This window comes from Pinus tabuliformis, chromosome Q (genome assembly GCF_031772625.1).
Source record: "Pinus tabuliformis cultivar Carrire ecotype Pingquan chromosome Q, CPIR1, whole genome shotgun sequence".
Classification (NCBI taxonomy): Eukaryota; Viridiplantae; Streptophyta; class Pinopsida; order Pinales; family Pinaceae; genus Pinus; species Pinus tabuliformis.
Window position 1 is genome coordinate 47,428,412 of NC_142296.1, and position 17,921 is coordinate 47,446,332.

Below are 17,921 nucleotides of genomic sequence, written 5' to 3' on the forward strand. Positions count from 1 at the left end.
ACTTTGAAGAAATATTTTCCCCACCAACAAGAATCCAAGAATTTTGTTGGTGTTGACATTGGCAATGCAATTTCGTTGGAGCATCCATTAGATGGTTGTGAAAAATGCATTCTTAAATGGGGATCTCGAAAAAGAAGTTTACATGAATCAACTTGAACGGTCTGGGGAGAGGCAGGAAGATAGATTTGGCTTGAAGAAGGCACAAGGACATGATCCCTGGAGAGCTAATGGTTTTTAGGGGGGTGCATTGGATCCACAATTGTACATCAAATGGAATGGTAAATGTTGAAAAATGTGTAACTAGGTTCGGTCTTCATAAGTATGAAATGTATTCTTGTAAATGTAAAATGAAAAAGTAATTATTATTTTTATTGAAGCATGGGTTTCATGCTCAAGTTCTTTTATTTTATATGTCAAGCACCCATTGAGTGCTTCTAGGGTTAGTCCAAGGTATAAGAGTCATTGTCATATATTGAAGACCCTATGGGCACATTGTAAATTGTAAAGAAAAAATTATTTTGTCTTCAAAGTGTCAAAATACCTCCAAGATCAAGTTGGCCTACATGAAGGGCCACATCCACCCTTGAAGAAGCCTATATATAAAGAGGAACTCATCCTCCATTGGATCACTCACTCAGCTCTTGATATGCAAAGGAGTAGAAGAAGAAAAGGTCGAAGAAGGAAATGCAAAGAAATCGAAGTGTTTTGGGTCTTATCTAACTCATCGGGGAAGATAGAAGGTAGGGTTTCTGCGCTGGGATCTTCTGTGGTTCGATCTTGGAAGAAGAAGAGAAGGGAAGGTAAGTGAAGGTCTCTTAGGGCATCTTATTAGCCCTAAGACTCAAGACAAGGCAAGCGAAGTCAAGAGGAAGGCTATTAGAGGGAGATCGAAGTCTCCAAAAGAAGCAACAACAATTGCAGCCCTTGCTGGGGAGAGAATTTCAGATCCACTGGGAGGTCAAAAATATTGCAGCAGGAGGCTGTGTTAAACTTGATCTTGAAGGGTATTTGTCTGAGTATTTAGGTCATTGTATTCGTCAATTGAACCCCAGCAACAGATGCATCATGCTGAACACCTTTGGTTCAGGATTTTGGATGTTTTCCATTGTTGTTGCAGCATCAACAACAGTTGGAGAGGGTTGTAGTGCAGATGCAGTGTTGGTAGTGGCAAGGCCAACAACAACATGGATGCAATATTTGCGCAATAGTTGGTGGGCAGTGATGTCAGACATCAACAATGCAGAGAGAAATGTTATAGAGAAGGGTGATGCTTCAACAGGTTGCATTACTAGAGCACATTCCTCGCTAAGAGGGAGTGTTTATTTCTGGTACCATCGGATGTGCTCTAAGCCTCAAAATTTGCAGGGAGGCTAGGACACATGTATTCCCGAACACCCAGAAATCGTTTTGGGAAATTCCACCCAGAGAAGGTTTTATATAAATATTTAATTATTTTTAATGGAAGCTAAGTCTAAACTTAGCAAATTAAAATAATTAAAAGGTATTAATTAAACTGGGAGTGTAACTTCTAGAAGAAGACAAGGATCAAGCCAAAATGATTTGAGCCATTGATTAGAATCTAATCTGGGCTGTTGGTTACTCAACGAGAAGATTATAAGAAGAAGCTTGATGGGCATTTGGAAGTCACATCGAGTGAGATATCAAGAGATCGATTTCTGAAGAGGGTAGTGCAACAGTGGCTAGAGAAGTGATCGAGGTGATTTCTTGTAGTGAGGGGCAGGGGTAATTATCCGGAGGAAGTTTTCTTGATCCGGAGAGTGCAAGGGAGAGGAGGAAGAAAGATGTCAAGAGAGGCTGACGCAGGGCCACGTAGAGCTACGCTGTGGCAGCGCAGAGCTTCAGAGGGAGTCCGAAATTCTGCTGAGGAACAGTTGGGATCTAGTGTCGGAGCTGGGGTGCGAGACCGAGAGTACAAAGGGCCGAAGTTTCCAGCCAACAGAGGATCAGAGGAGGTGTAGCGTAGTCCCAACAGCAGTGACGCAATGACTATGTGGGTGTATCACAGTACTGCGTAGAGGCAGCACAGAGGCTCATCTGCAGCGCAAATCAGTGCTAGATTTTCCAGTGCCAGGGTGAGATAATCTCACTACTTTTTTGTCCAGTTAGATCTCTGTATAGGATTGCTAGTTTGGGCATCTGAAGAATTGTATTAGGAACTTACTGCTTAATAATACAAACCCTCAGCGGTTGCATTGGTTTTCCCACATTGGGTTTTTCCTACGACGTTGGTCGAAAAACAACGGTGCCACTTGTGTGTGTTATTTCTTTCTTGCTTAGATTCTCGTTTCCGCATATTATTTAAAGTTGTGAAGGCTGGAGTTGTATTTATTTCAATGTTTACCGTATAATACTATAAATAACTTGATTCGGTAGGAGAAATATAATCAGTTGCTGCAGTATTGATTCGGGGGATTTCCGAATTCTCACAATATGATGAGGGAGGTTCATAGAACCTGTAGGAACCAGGGTGATGGCCATGATAATGGGGTAGAGTTCATTTATTGGCTTTTGCCCATGTGCTAAATGTGTTTGTCCTGAGCATCTTTTGCATTTTGTGGTACATTTTCCTGTTGAATGTGGCCATATATGCTTTTATCTTTCTTTTTAGCTGCATCAACCTCCGAGCTTCATTCCAGGCCATGACCAAAGGTGTGGGCAAGGGGAAGGGGCATGCTAACCCTATGTGGACCCAGGTGGGAGAAATGATGAATACGGTAATAATGAATGGAAAGAGGGTAATATAAGCAGATAAGAGAGCAGGACCACGCAACCAAAATCGGGGTTTCCCATGAAATACCATCCCTAGAGCCAAATGGTTAGTGAAAGAGATCCCACGGGACTAGAATCCAAGGTTAATATCTAAAAGGGGGGTAGGGGACAAAAGCACAAACCTAGCCCATTCTTTCCGCCGAATCCCCCATTAATCCATGCTCAAAAGTGTCCATGATAAGCAAACTACACTACTCAATTTCCAAATGACAAGGCATACCTTCAGGTTCGGGAGGCCCACCTTCAAACATACGATCATGGCAGATGGGTGAGGGACCACATGGCTAGCTCAGGTGGCGGAGAAATTACAAAATGAGCTAGCTGGTGGCTGCAAGGGGTTGCTGGCTGCTAGTTGAGAACCATCTTGGAGAAAAAAATTCTCCTAGGGATATTACCCACAAAATAGTGGGTAACAGGGACTACCCCCCATAGCTTGTTGTTGGGAGACAACTAGAACGGAGTGGGCGGAAATATGAGTGGCAACCCCTGCCTTGAGTGTTGTCGCAGTTCTTGTTACAATTCGGGCGACAATATTTTTTGGCGTCGTTGCTGGGGATAGATTTTTCCATTCCCGGGGTTTACGACAATTTCTCAATCTTTCTATCTTTCTTCATTCCTTGTCCCATCAATGTCACAACATTTTTGGCACCTAAACCTTTCATCATTCTTCATCTTTTCATCACCTTATCCTTTGTACTCTCACTAATCCTTTCATCTTGTTCATTCACACTTTTAGCACTTGGACATTTAGGTTGGTTTCCTGTTTGGGTGGTGACTCCACTTATTCAACCATTCATAAGAGCCTACTCTAGAAGGAATCCTGGTAGCTTGGTTAACCCCGCTCCCGATCCTGAAAAGGTTCTAAGAGCTCGGTTAAACAAATTACATTCTAGAGAGCAACTAAATTTTCTCGGACATGAAGCCCTCCCTGATCTCCACTTGCTTTTCATCAATCTTGCGATTCAAGACATCATGGGTGACTTTTACAGGCCTTGCAACTTCACCAACCTCCAAGGGCACCCGTATGATCTGCCAAATGAATCTACCATGAGCAGGTTGCCAATCTTCCAAGGAAATAATGCCATCAATGCCGAAACACATATAAAGAAACTCAACAGTTTCATCCAAAGATTTGCTCATACTACCGCATACAACCATGAAGATGTCAGAATGAAGTTTTTTGTTCTATCTTTAGAAGATGACGCTCTCGATTTTTTTCATGACAAAGCTGATAATGCCTTTGATTCTTTGAGAACCCTCCTTGATTCATTTAGAGATAAATATGGGGATAGGAGAGAAGGAAAATATTTGGTTATAGAATTCAACACTATTAAGAAAATAGAGAATGAAATAGTGGAAGAGTTTAACCAAAGATTCAACAAACTTTTAAAGAATACTCAGGATTACAAGCCTCCCGACAAGACAATTTTGGAACAATATCGTGAGGCCTTCCAAGTCGAAACTCAATATGAGATGAGACATGCTCACCCCAATACTCTCGCTGTTGCCCAAAGCACTGCTGAAGAGGTAGAGAAGGACAAGAAAGCCTCAGGAAAATAAAAAATCCCAGGTTTGGAAAGAGTTCAAATCAAGTCTAAGGGGAAAGAAGTTAAAGAAGAAGAGTTAGAAACAATTAAAGAAGAAGAGTTAGAAACAGTTAAAGAATTGACCCGATTAGTAAGAGATGAATCTTGAGCATACCAAACAAATGAGTGACATACAATCCAGGATGACTCAAATGTTAAATATATAGCCCAAAGGTGATAACAATCCTTGGCCAAGAAGAAATCCTCCCGCTGAGCAAAGGCCTCTTGATCCTCAAATTAATATGTTCGGAAAGGAGTTCCATTTTCCTTTAAAAGATCGGTGATCCGGATTTAAATAGGAACACAACAAATTACAAATAGGACCATAAATACAGAGATGTAACAGAAATAATACTTCATTTCATTGATGTAAAAAACTGAAATATGCTTACAAACAGAAATTGAAATAAACTAGCTCAAGCGATGGTAGCTTATCTCTGAGAAGAGATGTGGCGGCTACATGCCTCTCAACTGTCTTACAATGAGGCTCGAAGGCCTATTTATTGTTGAGAAACAATGGAAAACCCTAAACATCCAAAAACCTAACCCTAGGAGATGAAGCGCCAAACTATGGGTCCCGTTTTGGGTAAATTGGTACATCAACTTCCCAGGGTCGTAACTTTGGCATACGATCTCCGTTTGACGCGCACAATATCTTGTTAGAAAGATCTATCTGAGGACTACAAATTTTGAGTGAGCAACGTCGGTCCATGGACCCATGTTGCTCCCAGTTTTCTTAAAAAACGTCGTTCAGGGCCTCAAAACGACTCTTCCATCTGGAAGTTCAGGACTTGAAAAACTGCCAAAAATAGTAAATTGTGCTACAAATAAGGCAACTGAAAGAAACAATGGTGGAGGTCCAAGTGTAATAGGCTGCTGGCCACCAATATCCACCTGGATCATTCCTCCCCCCTAAGGAAGCAATGGTCCCCATTGCATTGAGTTCCTCCATGAGATGAGGAAACTTCTGCTGAACTTGGTCCCTGGTGAACCACTTGCCCTAGTGAAGGAGTTGGCCTGCTTTGACAACTCGATATAGTTGGATCCTTTGCTGTCGGGTGTTCTTGCTCTGCGTGTCCATGATTCGATCAGTTGTGGCTTGTTCCATGCAATCTGGATTTAACTCTGTAGGTGTGAGTTGTTCTGCAATGTCTGATGTGTCTAGCAATGGTGGGAAGTATGGTCGAAGGCAGTCCACATTGAACACTGGGTGCAGGCCAAGGAATGGGGGAATGCTGAGCTCAAATGCATTGTCTCCCATAGCCTTGGTAATGGTGTAAGGACCATATTAGAGTGGTCTGAGTTTTCGATAGGCTCTGGTAAGGCGTTCCTTTTGCAAATGCAACTAGACTTTGTCGCCCACCTGAAACTTGTGTGGCACCCGATGTTGATCATGTTGCTGCTTGTACTTGGCATTTGATTTCTCCAGAATGTCGTGTACCTGCTGGCGGATATGTTGGATGTGCTCAATGAAGTTGTTTGCCTTATCGGTTTCGGATTGGACATGAGCTGAATCTGCCTGAGTAGTTGCAAATGGCATGGCCACATCAATGGGACATAGTGGCTGGAATCCCAAGCCCACCTGAAAGGGGCTGTGGTCAATTGAGCTGTGGAGAGCTTGGTTATAGCTGTGCTGGACATAAGGGAGGCTCTCATCCCATGTTCGTTGGTGCTTTGAGTTGTACATGTGTAGAATGTGTATGATCATCTTGTTGACGACCTTTGTCTGGCCATCAGTTTGGGGATGGAAAGCTGTGGACTTAGTGAGCTTGGTGTCTAGCATTGATCAGAGATTGGACCAAAATGCACTAAGGAATTTGTTGTCCCGATCTGAGATGATAGATTGTGGGATCCCAAAGTGTACCCACACTCGTTCAAAGAAGAGTTTAGCAGTGGCTTCTGCTATGATATTCTTCTTGCAGGCCGCCATAATGGCAATCTTCGAGAATCTGTCAACGACCACAAAAACACAGTCGTTGCCATGCTTAGTAGAAGGAAGGTCTGACATGTAATCCATGGAGATGGATTCCCAAGGTCGACTAGGGGTAGGTAGCGAAGTATAGAGTCCTTGCTTCTTGATGGTTGGTTTGGCAATGGTGCACGCAGTGCAGGATCTAATGTACTTCCGGACATCCTGTCGAAGATTCGGCCAATAGAAATACTTCTGCAGCACTACCACCTTTTTCTCGACCCCAAAATCCCCAGCAGCCCGACTATAGTGTACTTCCCAAATCATCTTGGCACACTCGCTTGAAGGAACACAAAGGTGACCCAGGGGGCATAACAAGGCATCCTGGAGGTGAAAATCTGGAACATGTTAACCCTCCAAGAGCGTCTGGTATGTGTGGCCAAATTCTAGGTCGCTTTTGTAGAGAAGTGGCCAATCAGAGTTTTGTGCCCACAAGAGTTGAGCACAGTGGTTAAAACCATGATCGGTGGTCGGCCGAGGCAATCTGCAACATTATTGGTGCTACCCTTCTTATACTTGATATTCAAATGGAACTGTTGAAGGTATGTGGACCACTTCTGATGGCTATTGTTCTGCAACTTCCCTTGCATCTGTATGAACTGCAGGGGCTGGCGGTCTATGTGGATGACCGTTTCCTTCCCCAGAATGTAATGCTTCCATTGTCAGCAGGCCTGCACAATGGAATACATCTCTTTCATAAGTGGGATACTTCTGGACTGTGTCTGAAAGTGTCTCACTATGATATGCCACTGGATGCCCGTTTTGAGTAAGGACTGCCCCAATAGCATAGTAAGAGGCATCGGTATCGACCTCAAATGGCTGTTGCAAGTCGGGTAATGCGAGCACTGGTGCCGAGCAGAGGCGATGTTTCAACTCTGTGAATGCCTTTTGTTGAGATTCAGACCAAAAGAATTTTGCTTTCGCTCCTCCCTTGGTGACTTGACTCAAGGGCCAAGTGATATGAGAGAATCCCAACACGAACCTGCGGTAGAAATTGGCAAGACCTAGAAAGCTGCAGAGCTCTGTCAGAGTGGTTGGAGCTGGCCAATCCCGAATGACTTGGATTTTGGCTGGATCCACATGCACTCCCTGTTCATCAATAATGTATCCCAGATACTGAACTTGGGTCATTCCAAAAGTGCATTTCTCCAAATTGGCACATAGCTTGTGTTGCCGCAGTGTTTGGAGAACCTGTCGGATGTGATGGAGGTGCTCTTACCAACTCTGGCTGAAGATTAGGATGTCATCCAAGTATACCACCACAAATGGGTTGGTGAATGGCCGCAAGATGTCATCCGTCGACCTCATGAAGGTTGCAGGAGCATTCGTCAACCTATAAAAGGCATAACCAACCATTCGAAAAGGCCCTCCTTGGCTTTGAAGGCAGTGTTCCACACATCGGAGGTTTCGATTGGTACCTGGTGATATCCTGACTACAAGTCGATCTTGCTGAAATATTTTGCCCCCTTCAGTTGGTACAGAAGGTCATCAATTCGTGGGGTCGGGTACCTATTCCGGAAAGTGATCTTGTTCAGCGCCCGATAGTCAATAAAGAGTCTCCAAGTCCCATGCTTCTTTTGTACCAACATGATCGGGCCCCCACAGGGCGATGAATTCGGTCGGATGTGACCTTTCTGCAGCAGTTCCTGAATCTGCCTCTTGATTTCGTCGTTCTCCAGAACAAAGCGCCGATAGATTGGTCCATTAGGCAGTGGTGCACCTGGGGTCAGATCTATGGAGTGCTTGACCTGGTAGTGAAGAGGTACCCCTGCGAGGGAGGTGACGATGTCCTCGTACTCCTCGATGACCTTGTTCATCTGTTGTTGTCGTGTAGAGGGGCCCTGTCTGGAGATCGTGGCCACCGTCTTCTTCTTTCCTTGAGGGTGTATCATCAGGAAAACAAATTTCCCGGTTTTGGAAATGAGCTTACTGCATTGTTTTGCAATGACCAAAGAGATGGCGGTAGGCGGTGCTACCTCCGGTATCCTGTTCAACTTATTTCCCAAAGTAACAATAACAACACGAGGCCTTGACTCATACAAAGCATGTCGCTTCCACAAGTATGGTTGGCCTAATAATACATCACAAACATCAAGGGGAGCAACGTCACACAATACCTCATTTATGAAGGGCTTGATGTTGTATGGAAGGCGACACTGCTGGCTCACGCGAAGATTCCATCCTTGGTGAAGCCACCCGATGGGGTATGGTTGTGGATGTGCTGTGGTCGGTAAGCCCAACCGCTTCATGACCTCTGCCGAAATGAGGTTCTTTTGGTTCCCACTGTCGACAATGAACTATAGCAGGGAACCCTTTACCCACATCTGGGAGTGAAAGAGGCGCTCCTCCTCCTCTGGATCTTCGGGTTCCTCCTTCTGGATCTTTGTGGTGGCAACAATGGTGTTGGGCTCTGCATCGATAATATGTTTCCCTCTGTCATCCCCCTTATCGGGTTCTGACTCAGAGTCGGAACATGCATCTAATTCCGAAAACTTGAGCTCGGCCACCAGTGACTGCTTGGCTCGACACTCACTTGTGTTGTGAGTGGAGCTCTTATGGAACTCACACCACTTGCCCGTGTCCTTCTTCGGCTTTGCAGTGTTGTTCTTTGCTTGCGGCTTTGGTGGGTTGTCCTGGGCCACCTCGCCTTGGCTTTGTCCTTTGTTCAGTGGTTTGGGGGCACCTTTCCCTTGCGTTGGATTCGCAGATCCAAAGTCTCGCTTCTTCTGTTTAAACTTCTGCTCGATATTGACAATGTATTGGTACGTCGTGCCGAGCGAGGAGATGTCCAGGAGCTCCATCTCGTCCTGGATGTACTTGTGTAGGCAGCTGCGGTATTTGAGTACCAAATGCAGCTCAGAATCCTTGATACCCACCTTTATGCGAAGGGTATGAAAAATATTGGTAAACTATGGCACGTCTTGGTCCCTTCCCTGCTCAACATGGTCTACTTTATGTATTTATCCTTATAGCTTCTGACAGGGTAGTACTGCTCTTTAATGGCATTCCGGAATGAATTCCAAGTGGGTGCGGCTGAAAACAATGAGGCCGTACTTTCATCCTTTTGCTCGTGGTAGGTTTCCCACCAGTCCTTGATGTGCGGGATGGCTTTGAGAAGAGCAAAAGTAATCTTTTCTCGGCTAGAAAAATCATGAACAAAAAAATACCCTTCTAGCAGATTTAACCATTTATCTACAGTGTCTGCATCTATCTGACCCTCAAATATGGGAATGTCAAAGTTAACTTGTACCTTAAAGGGTGTGGCGCTTCCAGAGTAGCTGCTGGAAGTAGATGTGTTGCCCCTGGGTAGCCGCTGAAGGATCTGGGCAAAGTTGTCCATCATCGCGTTCCTTTGTCGCTTGAGGGCCTCTTCGAGCAATATTTTGATAGGATCTCCTACCCCCTCATCTTTCTTTTCATCCGCCATGGGAGGTCATCGGGATTTGCGAGGCTGGTCTTGCAAAGGTTCGACCAGTTCAAGCCCTAACTCTTTATATCCCGACCTCGTTGGGGGCATGCAAGGAAAAACAGAGAAAGAGCAGACCGCTATGATACCACTAATCCGGATTTAAACAGGAATGCAACAAATTACAGATATGACCATAAATACAGATATGCAACAGAAATAATACTTCATTTCATTAATGTAAAAGATTGAAATATGCTTACAAACAGAAATTGAAATAAACTAGCTCAGGCGATGGTAGCCTATTTCTAAGAAGAGATGTGGTGGTTACATGCCTCTCAGCTATCTTACAACAAGGCTCGAAGGCCTATTTATTGTTGAGAAACAATGGAAAACCCTAAACATCCAAAAACCTAACCCTAGGAGATGAAGCGCCAAACTATGGGCCCCGTTTTGGGTAAATTGGTACATCAACTTCCTGGGGTCGTAACTTTGGCATTCGATCTCCGTTTGATGCGCACAATACCTCGTTAGTAAGATCTATCCGAAGACTACAAAAAGGCCTCAAAAAGGCTCCAGAAGTTCAAGACCCGAAAAGTTGCCAAAAATAGTAAATTGTGCTACAAATAAGGAAACTAAAAAACTGATAGAAACAATGGTGGAGGTACAAGTGTAATAGGCGGGTGGCCACCAATATCCACCTGGATCAATTGGATGGAAGTTACTGAAAATAACCGTGATGTTGAAACTCTTAATTAGGCAATATGGAAAATGAAAATGAAGATTGGCTTGAGGAGCAATCTGCCCAAGACATAGGAGAGTCAATTCCTAATTTTCTTAAAGCTAATCCTGGTTTCAAATTGGGAGAATGGATCAACCAAGTGAAAATATATGTACCTATCAGTCAGATGATCAAAAGTCTGGTTCAAAATAATTTGGTCACGGAAGAAGTCAAAGGTTCTCCAGAAAAAATTCCTAGAGATGAGCACCAAGCTCCCCCTTCCTCTGTTCCATGTGATGATTGTGCCAAGGTTGAGGAAGTTTCAGACGAAATGTCCCCTCCCAAGGACCTTTTAGGAGAGCCTGTCGTGATGCAGTCTAGCATTGGAAATTATGCTGTCCTTTCTGATCCGTTAGATTTGCCGAAGGATAAAATAGAGTCTGAAGATCAAATGTGGCACATGAGTTTTGATGGTGCCCATTCAAAACCAGGTAAAGGGGTCAGAATTGTTTTAACTTCACCTCTGGGACGTGTTCAAATTTGCTTTCCATCTGGAATTCAAATCTACTAACAATGTAGCTGAGTATGAAGCTTTGTGGTTGGGCTTGGAAATAGCTAGGGACCTCAGAATAAAATCATTAACTGTGAAAGGTGACTTCAATCTGGTCATCAAGCAGGTCAAGGGTATATTCTCATGTAAAAGTGATAGACTCAAGAAGTACAGAAATGCTGTATGGGATAGCATTGAGTTATTCGATGCATTTAGCTTACATATTATCCCTAGAGAAAAAAATAGTCAAGTTGATTAGCTTGCTGTAGCAACTTCCACTTTCCAAATATCTAATAGTTTAATGAAGGATAAAGCCAAAATGGAAGTCATTTTCAGACCATCAGTTTCGGATAATGTGGAACACTGACAAGTATTTGATGATGAGAAGCAAATTGCCCGTTTCCTTAATCATTTGGACAAATTTGAAAATTTCCAAACTTGTTCTAGGGAAGAAGGGTCTAAACTTAAAGGGAAAGATATGGTAAATCCCACCATCGGGAACATGGTGGCCATGGAACAACTCTTTAATAGAAATGATGCCACCAAGAAGGTTGACAAAAAGAAGATGGATAGAAATCAAAATTACCTTTGTGATGGTCTTTCATCATGACATCTTCTTGTAGGCATCAATATCCTACATACATGTTGACACATCTCCCAAAGATATATATATATATATATATATATATATATATATATATATATATATATATATATATATATTGTCAAGGGTCTCCATCTTTTCCAAACTTCCATTAGAGTCTTCATATCTTTTTGGGAGATATCATAGTCAAATCTTTCAGTTCTTAGATGTTGAATGCCTTCTTCCATGGTTGCATAGTCTACGATCTCTTCCTTTCTTTCTTCACACATGACATTCCTAGGAACTTCCAATCAAATTTCTTCTAATTACAGTCAATCACCTCATATTCCATATGAGGACATATTATGTTGATTTCATCTAGTATGACCCATGCCTTCCTGCATCCTTTCATAGGAGGAGATTCCTTTCCTTTGATCATGCTTCTCAAGATAGAGCAGTGATCCATGTTACCTGCAACCATACGACATGACTTTATAGTATTGAATACAAGCATACATACCTCATTTACCTTTAGGTCATCTAGGCTTCTTTCAACAACTTTCTTGATTGAAAAAAGCTTCAATCCCTTTATCTGCTTCATCTCTTATGTCATCATAACATCATCCCATGAATTCCACAAGTTGGAGTTTCTGATGAAACACTTGCTACCTCTCTAGATCAATGAACCTTCCAATGAGGATTCCATAAGAGAATCTTGTGGATCTTGCATATCACTATCCAACAGATGTTTCCTTTTGACTGATGTATGATGTTTCCTTCTGACTGATGTATGATGAGACTTGTCCTCGATGACTTCTTCTTTTTTCCCATAAGTGTCACTTGAGTTTTTAATGAGGTCACCAAGAGATTTTGATTGTCATAGATTTTGTTCCAGACATCCTTCATGTTTCCTATGGGGATGTCGCGATCTCTTACTTCTAATGCTTTTCCTCTTCCTCGGACTTGCTTCTTTTTAGCTTCCTCCACTTCTTCGGTGAAATGGACTTCTTCTCTATCTTTCTTGTTATTGCCCTTCTTGAGCTTAGGACAATATTTTCTGTAATGCTTATAGCATTGAATCTTAGCTATGTTCTTCTTTCCTTTTCCGAGGACCAAATTTTCCAAATTTCCCCTTTCTTCCGACAAATGTTTGAACACCTTTTGCCCTTTATCTGTCTTCTATCTTGCATAGAAACCACAAGTTGTTGATTGGAATAAATTTCTTATCCTCATAGGTATTTGTTACCTTGTTCATCAATGAATGCATTTTGGAACAAAAGAGATCATTTCCTTATCCGAAATCATCTCTCCCAGATCTTAAGTTGAGATCTTATGAAGATAACCCTTTATCCTTTGATACCTTCAATTTGTGTGGATCAGATCTAAGTGATATGACCTTCTTTATCGTATCTTCGGAGAAAAGTCTTATCATATATCTCTTTTGATGTCTCCAATCCTACTATATGAGAGAATCTTTGACGAACTCCATAAGAATCTCTTGAGCCCTTAAATCCTTTTCCATGTATTCAGATGGTACTTGACCTTCGGATGGTTTGGAGACTTTTCCATTGATATGATCAATGACTTCATTTTCTTCGAGGACTATTTCTATCCTTCTTTTTCATGCAAGGAAGTTTGATGACCCAAACAACTTATAGATCTCCTTGCAAAACGAAGTCATTACTAGATTAGATTATAGAAGAAAAGGTACTTACTTGTCAAGCGAAGATAGAATCTTCAACTTGATCCCTTTGTTGATGATGATTGATGAGGATGTCTTGGTGCTTCCTCAGATGATCTTCTTTAAGGATGAGGGAGGGGTCCTTGCTTCAATGAGAGGGAACTTGCCTTGTAGCCTTTTGAAGATGATGACAAAGCCTTTAGCCTTCTTTGGATAACTAGCCTTCAAGATACTTAGACTTTTTCGGTGGTGAACGAGTGCAGATCCCAGAAATGCTTCTTGGGTTTCGTCTTTCTCCAAGATGATGTGATCTTTGTCCTTGAAGTGCTTCTCTTGGATGTTTATACTTTGGGCTACCTTGCTTTGTACATCTCTACAACTTGATGAGGGTCTTTGTGGTCTTTTGATGATGACTAGAGGATCCAAAAGTTTTGCTGGTGTAGACTTCTTCTTCGATCTAGGGTTTGATACTTCGATGTAGATCTTGACTTCACTTTGATATCCTTCGACTTGCTTTGATGCCTTTCTTGAAACTCGATCCTTGAGAGTCTCTTTGATTAGATGCCCTTTTTCTTGACTTTGTCACCTTAGCTCCGATACCATGTTGAGAAATCTAGGGGATCAAGTATTAGATGATTTCTCTTCAATTAGTAACTGCTTGTGAGTGCTTTTTACAACTTTAGATTAGGATATTCTTTTCTTAAGTTATTAGTGTTCTTCTTCATCAAAGAACTACCAATGCATGAACATAAATAGACGAGACACAAAATGTAGGCTATGAGCCAGGGCCAAAACCTCTCACTCTTTGAGAGGAAAACCCGCACAAATTCTTCTTGTAGTGATTCCAATTGACGAATACCAAGACCAAGACCCTTGACCTATTAGCCACTCCAAGACCAAGACACTAGTTCTTTTGACTATCTTCTACTATTTTCTTCTTCTTGACTCCTCTTCCGCTTTGACCTTCTTAGCATCGAGACATAGTTACAATGATAACATTAAAACGGACTGAGATCATCTCCTATTTGAGCGTAGCAACAAACTGTAGACACATTTGAGATGACATCGAAACACATCACTGTAATGTCACCGAAATGTGATCATTGTAGCAACACCAAAGCTGAGGTAGCACCGAATTTGTGAGCCTGAGATAGCACCGAATCACTGTGATCACTATGAATTGTCTCCATTGCAATCCTTAGCCTATATGCCGAGATTGTCACAAAGTTATCTCTGAGATCACCGAAACTAAGATCACAAAAATGTTACCGCAGTCTTCCCTGAAATTTGAGCTTGTAGACTGTGTCATAGCTCCGAAACTTCTCGTCTGAGATCCGAGTGTGTCACTGTAATCTCCTATCCGAATTACAGAGGTATCCGAAATTATATCTGTACGTTGCCACTCGAATTTTAGAGGGATCCGAACTTCTTGACTGTGGAAATGCGAATACCCTACACGCATATATATAGTAGTTGTGCCATATAAATAAGCCGATATGTGCATTCGAATAGGTGTGTCTCCGTTAGGTGAAGCCGACATGAGTTCTTTACTTTATCTTGAGGCCGAATTGAAGGGGAGTAACTTGTGCTTGTCTTGGAGGGCTACTTGACCATTCTATTGGCTCATATACATTTGTAACATGCCCAAGAAGGGTTCTTCATACATGACGTTGACTCTCTTTGACTTTTATGACTAGATGACAATTCCTAAAGGCTCACAATGGGAGCCATCTAAAAATAAAATCCTTGCTCATGAAACCTATGAGTCAAGCATACAATCATTTTATTTTTCTTCTTTACATCAATTACATAATAATCACATTTACACATGTCATTATGAAGACCGAACCTGGTTACACTTTTCAACATAGACAACACTTCTTATATTTTACACCAAATATTTCATAAAAATCCCATTCAGCGGGGGAATTTTGACAATTAAAAACTGACCCCTAGACACAACCAAATCCTATGAAACTTTAGACATGATCTAGTACGGCAATTTACATTGACTCTATACATTAGGACTCACTCAAGACCTCACCATCAAGCCTCACTCTAGCTTTGGGGGATGTGTGGGAGAAAAACTTAACCAATTATTTAGCGTTGATAAACACAAATAATTAGCTATGGAAAAAAACTCCCTAGAGTGAAAACTTTCTAGCAAAAATCTTAAGCTACTTAGATGCGTTACATGACTTTATGTACAACATACTAGAATCATTTTTACATCATCCCTTCAGGGCTGCAGAATTTGGATTACAACATAATGACCAGAAGCTGAAATGATGATGATGAAGTCTGAAAATTCTGACTGCTTTGAATATGATGGAATGCTCTGAAATGTATTCTGCTCATGGGGTAGTTGACACTTGAGTGGTTAATAGGTAACACTTCCGATGTTCCACTATATCTTGGCGGCTTGTGAAGGCTTTGCACCAAGGTGCTGGATTTTGTGACAACACACACCATTTAGTCTAAGAGCTATACATTTTACTGAGTGTGTGATCTTAGCATTTTTGCAAACATTATTTTGATTAATTTTTGGAACCAATTTCCATAAATGTTCAATCTCATATGCGAACAATGCATATGCAGCATCCTCTGTCTAATGAGTTTGCTGGGCCTTGTTGTCGCACAGATTGTCACGACAACGCTCAGACGGGGGCTGTCACCCTGATCCCCGATCTCTCCGTTTAAGCCTGTCTCCCGCGGCTAAAGGGGGTAGACCCTATGGGATTATGATAACCAACTGGAGACCAGTTTGGTTTAGGAGATTGATTTTATTAATTTAATGGACCAGTGCCTTGTGGAGTTAATGATTAAATGATTAAATGTTGCAGAAATATGAACCATATAAAACAAACATTTATCATCAAATAACCAGAGCGATGTAAGATTATCAACAAATACACAACGCCTTAACGATGATCCAGCAATTAAATTTAAAGAAAAATTAAATGCTTTAAATGATCATAAAATTTAAATGCTGATCAGTTACCACTCTCACATAGCTAAGTTTAACTAAACATTTAAGTGCATTTAGCTATAGAGAAATGGAACATAAACACTGCAAAAGTCGCCAAAAATGAAATTTTCAATTTTTTATTAAGCTTTTTCAAAAAATTTTAAAATTTTATTTTATATATATATATATATATATATATATATTAATAAAATTTCAAATCTAAAAATTAAACAAAACTAAAATCCTAAATTAAACTAAACTAAATAAAACTTAAAATTATTAAAATTTAATCCTAAAATCAAATAAATCTAAACAAAATATGAAGAAAATTTTTATGATTTTTTTTTATTTTTATAATTTTTTATTTTTTAAATAGAATTCTAAGATTAATCTAAAAATCTAAACTAAATTAAATCAAGACTAAAATCTATTAAAAACAAAAAGGATCTTTTTATGAAATTTTTATTTTTTATGATTTAAATCTAACCTTTAACAAAATTCTAATAAAATGAACTTTTTAACTTTTTTAACCTTTTATTATTATTATTATTATTATTTTTTAAAGTAAAAAGTAAAACAAAGCTAAATTTAAAAGAAAATGAAACTCAAATTTATTCTAAACTAAACTAAACTAAAGAAATTATTATTTATTTATTTATTTTTTAAACAAAACTATCTTAAGTAAAAAACAAAGTAACTAAAACTTAAAATTATTAAACTAAACTAAATAAATATGTACAAAAAATCTAATTCTAAAAAAAAATAAATAAAGAGCATAAAAATCTAACCTACGCATTAAAATTGAAATCTACCTGCATACAAACTAAAGATTATAAAACCTAGCATTACATGAATATATATTGAAATAAAATGAAATCGAACTACAAAAAAAATCAGCTCTAATCGTATAGCATGTATACACAATAATAAAAAGAAAATCGAATGCTTGTTTTCATTATGCGTTTGCAGGTATACGCTGACGGAGGAAGAGAGAATGGATGTCTGCGAGAGTTTGGTTGCAGGTTGGATGGCGGCAGCAAGGAGCAACAGCGTATGGAGGAGGCTGAACAACGATTTGGAGGTGAAGGCGTGGGCAGCACGCAGGTTTGGCAGCAAATGCGTGGAGGCAGGAAAATCGAGCAAGGTAGAGGGAACGGATCTACAGCGTTTTGGTGGTGGCACGCAGGCAAAAGCGTGAACAGGGATGAGAGAGCTGCGTGGGATGATATTGTTGCAGGGATACGTGGAAAGGGGCAGCGTATGCGCAGGTAGAAAACTGCGTGGGATAAAATGCCGCTTTGATCTGGTGTTTGCAGGAGGCAGCCACTTGTTTGCAGGTTTTGGTAGCAATTGAGGGATGGCAGCACGTAGAGGACAGGGTATGGGAGCCACAGGTAAAATCGGATTGCCCACAGAAAAATTCGAAATTTTTCCTGTAATAAAAATGAAACCTGTAGACAACAAATCTGAAGAAACTGATCAGAAAACAAATGGCCGGAAAACCCTTTTAAAATTTATCAGGACTCTTGAAATTTTGAATCAGCTGCTTCAGATTGTGAAAACCCCACAAAATTTTTAAAATCTGTACCTGCAACCTGTAAAAACAAAAACCCAGAAGTAAAATGTGCCAAAAATAAACTGAAAACCCTAAAACCAGCTAAACAATT

The 17,921-nt window shown here is 40.8% G+C and overlaps 1 protein-coding gene across 2 annotated transcripts in view; it reads left to right on the forward strand.

Annotated features, from left to right (window-relative positions):
- Nucleotides 1–17,921, forward strand: part of LOC149218235 (S-adenosyl-L-methionine-dependent methyltransferases superfamily protein) — a 176,345-nt gene that overhangs the window by 43,183 nt on the left and 115,241 nt on the right. The gene's annotated exons all lie outside the window — the stretch shown is intronic.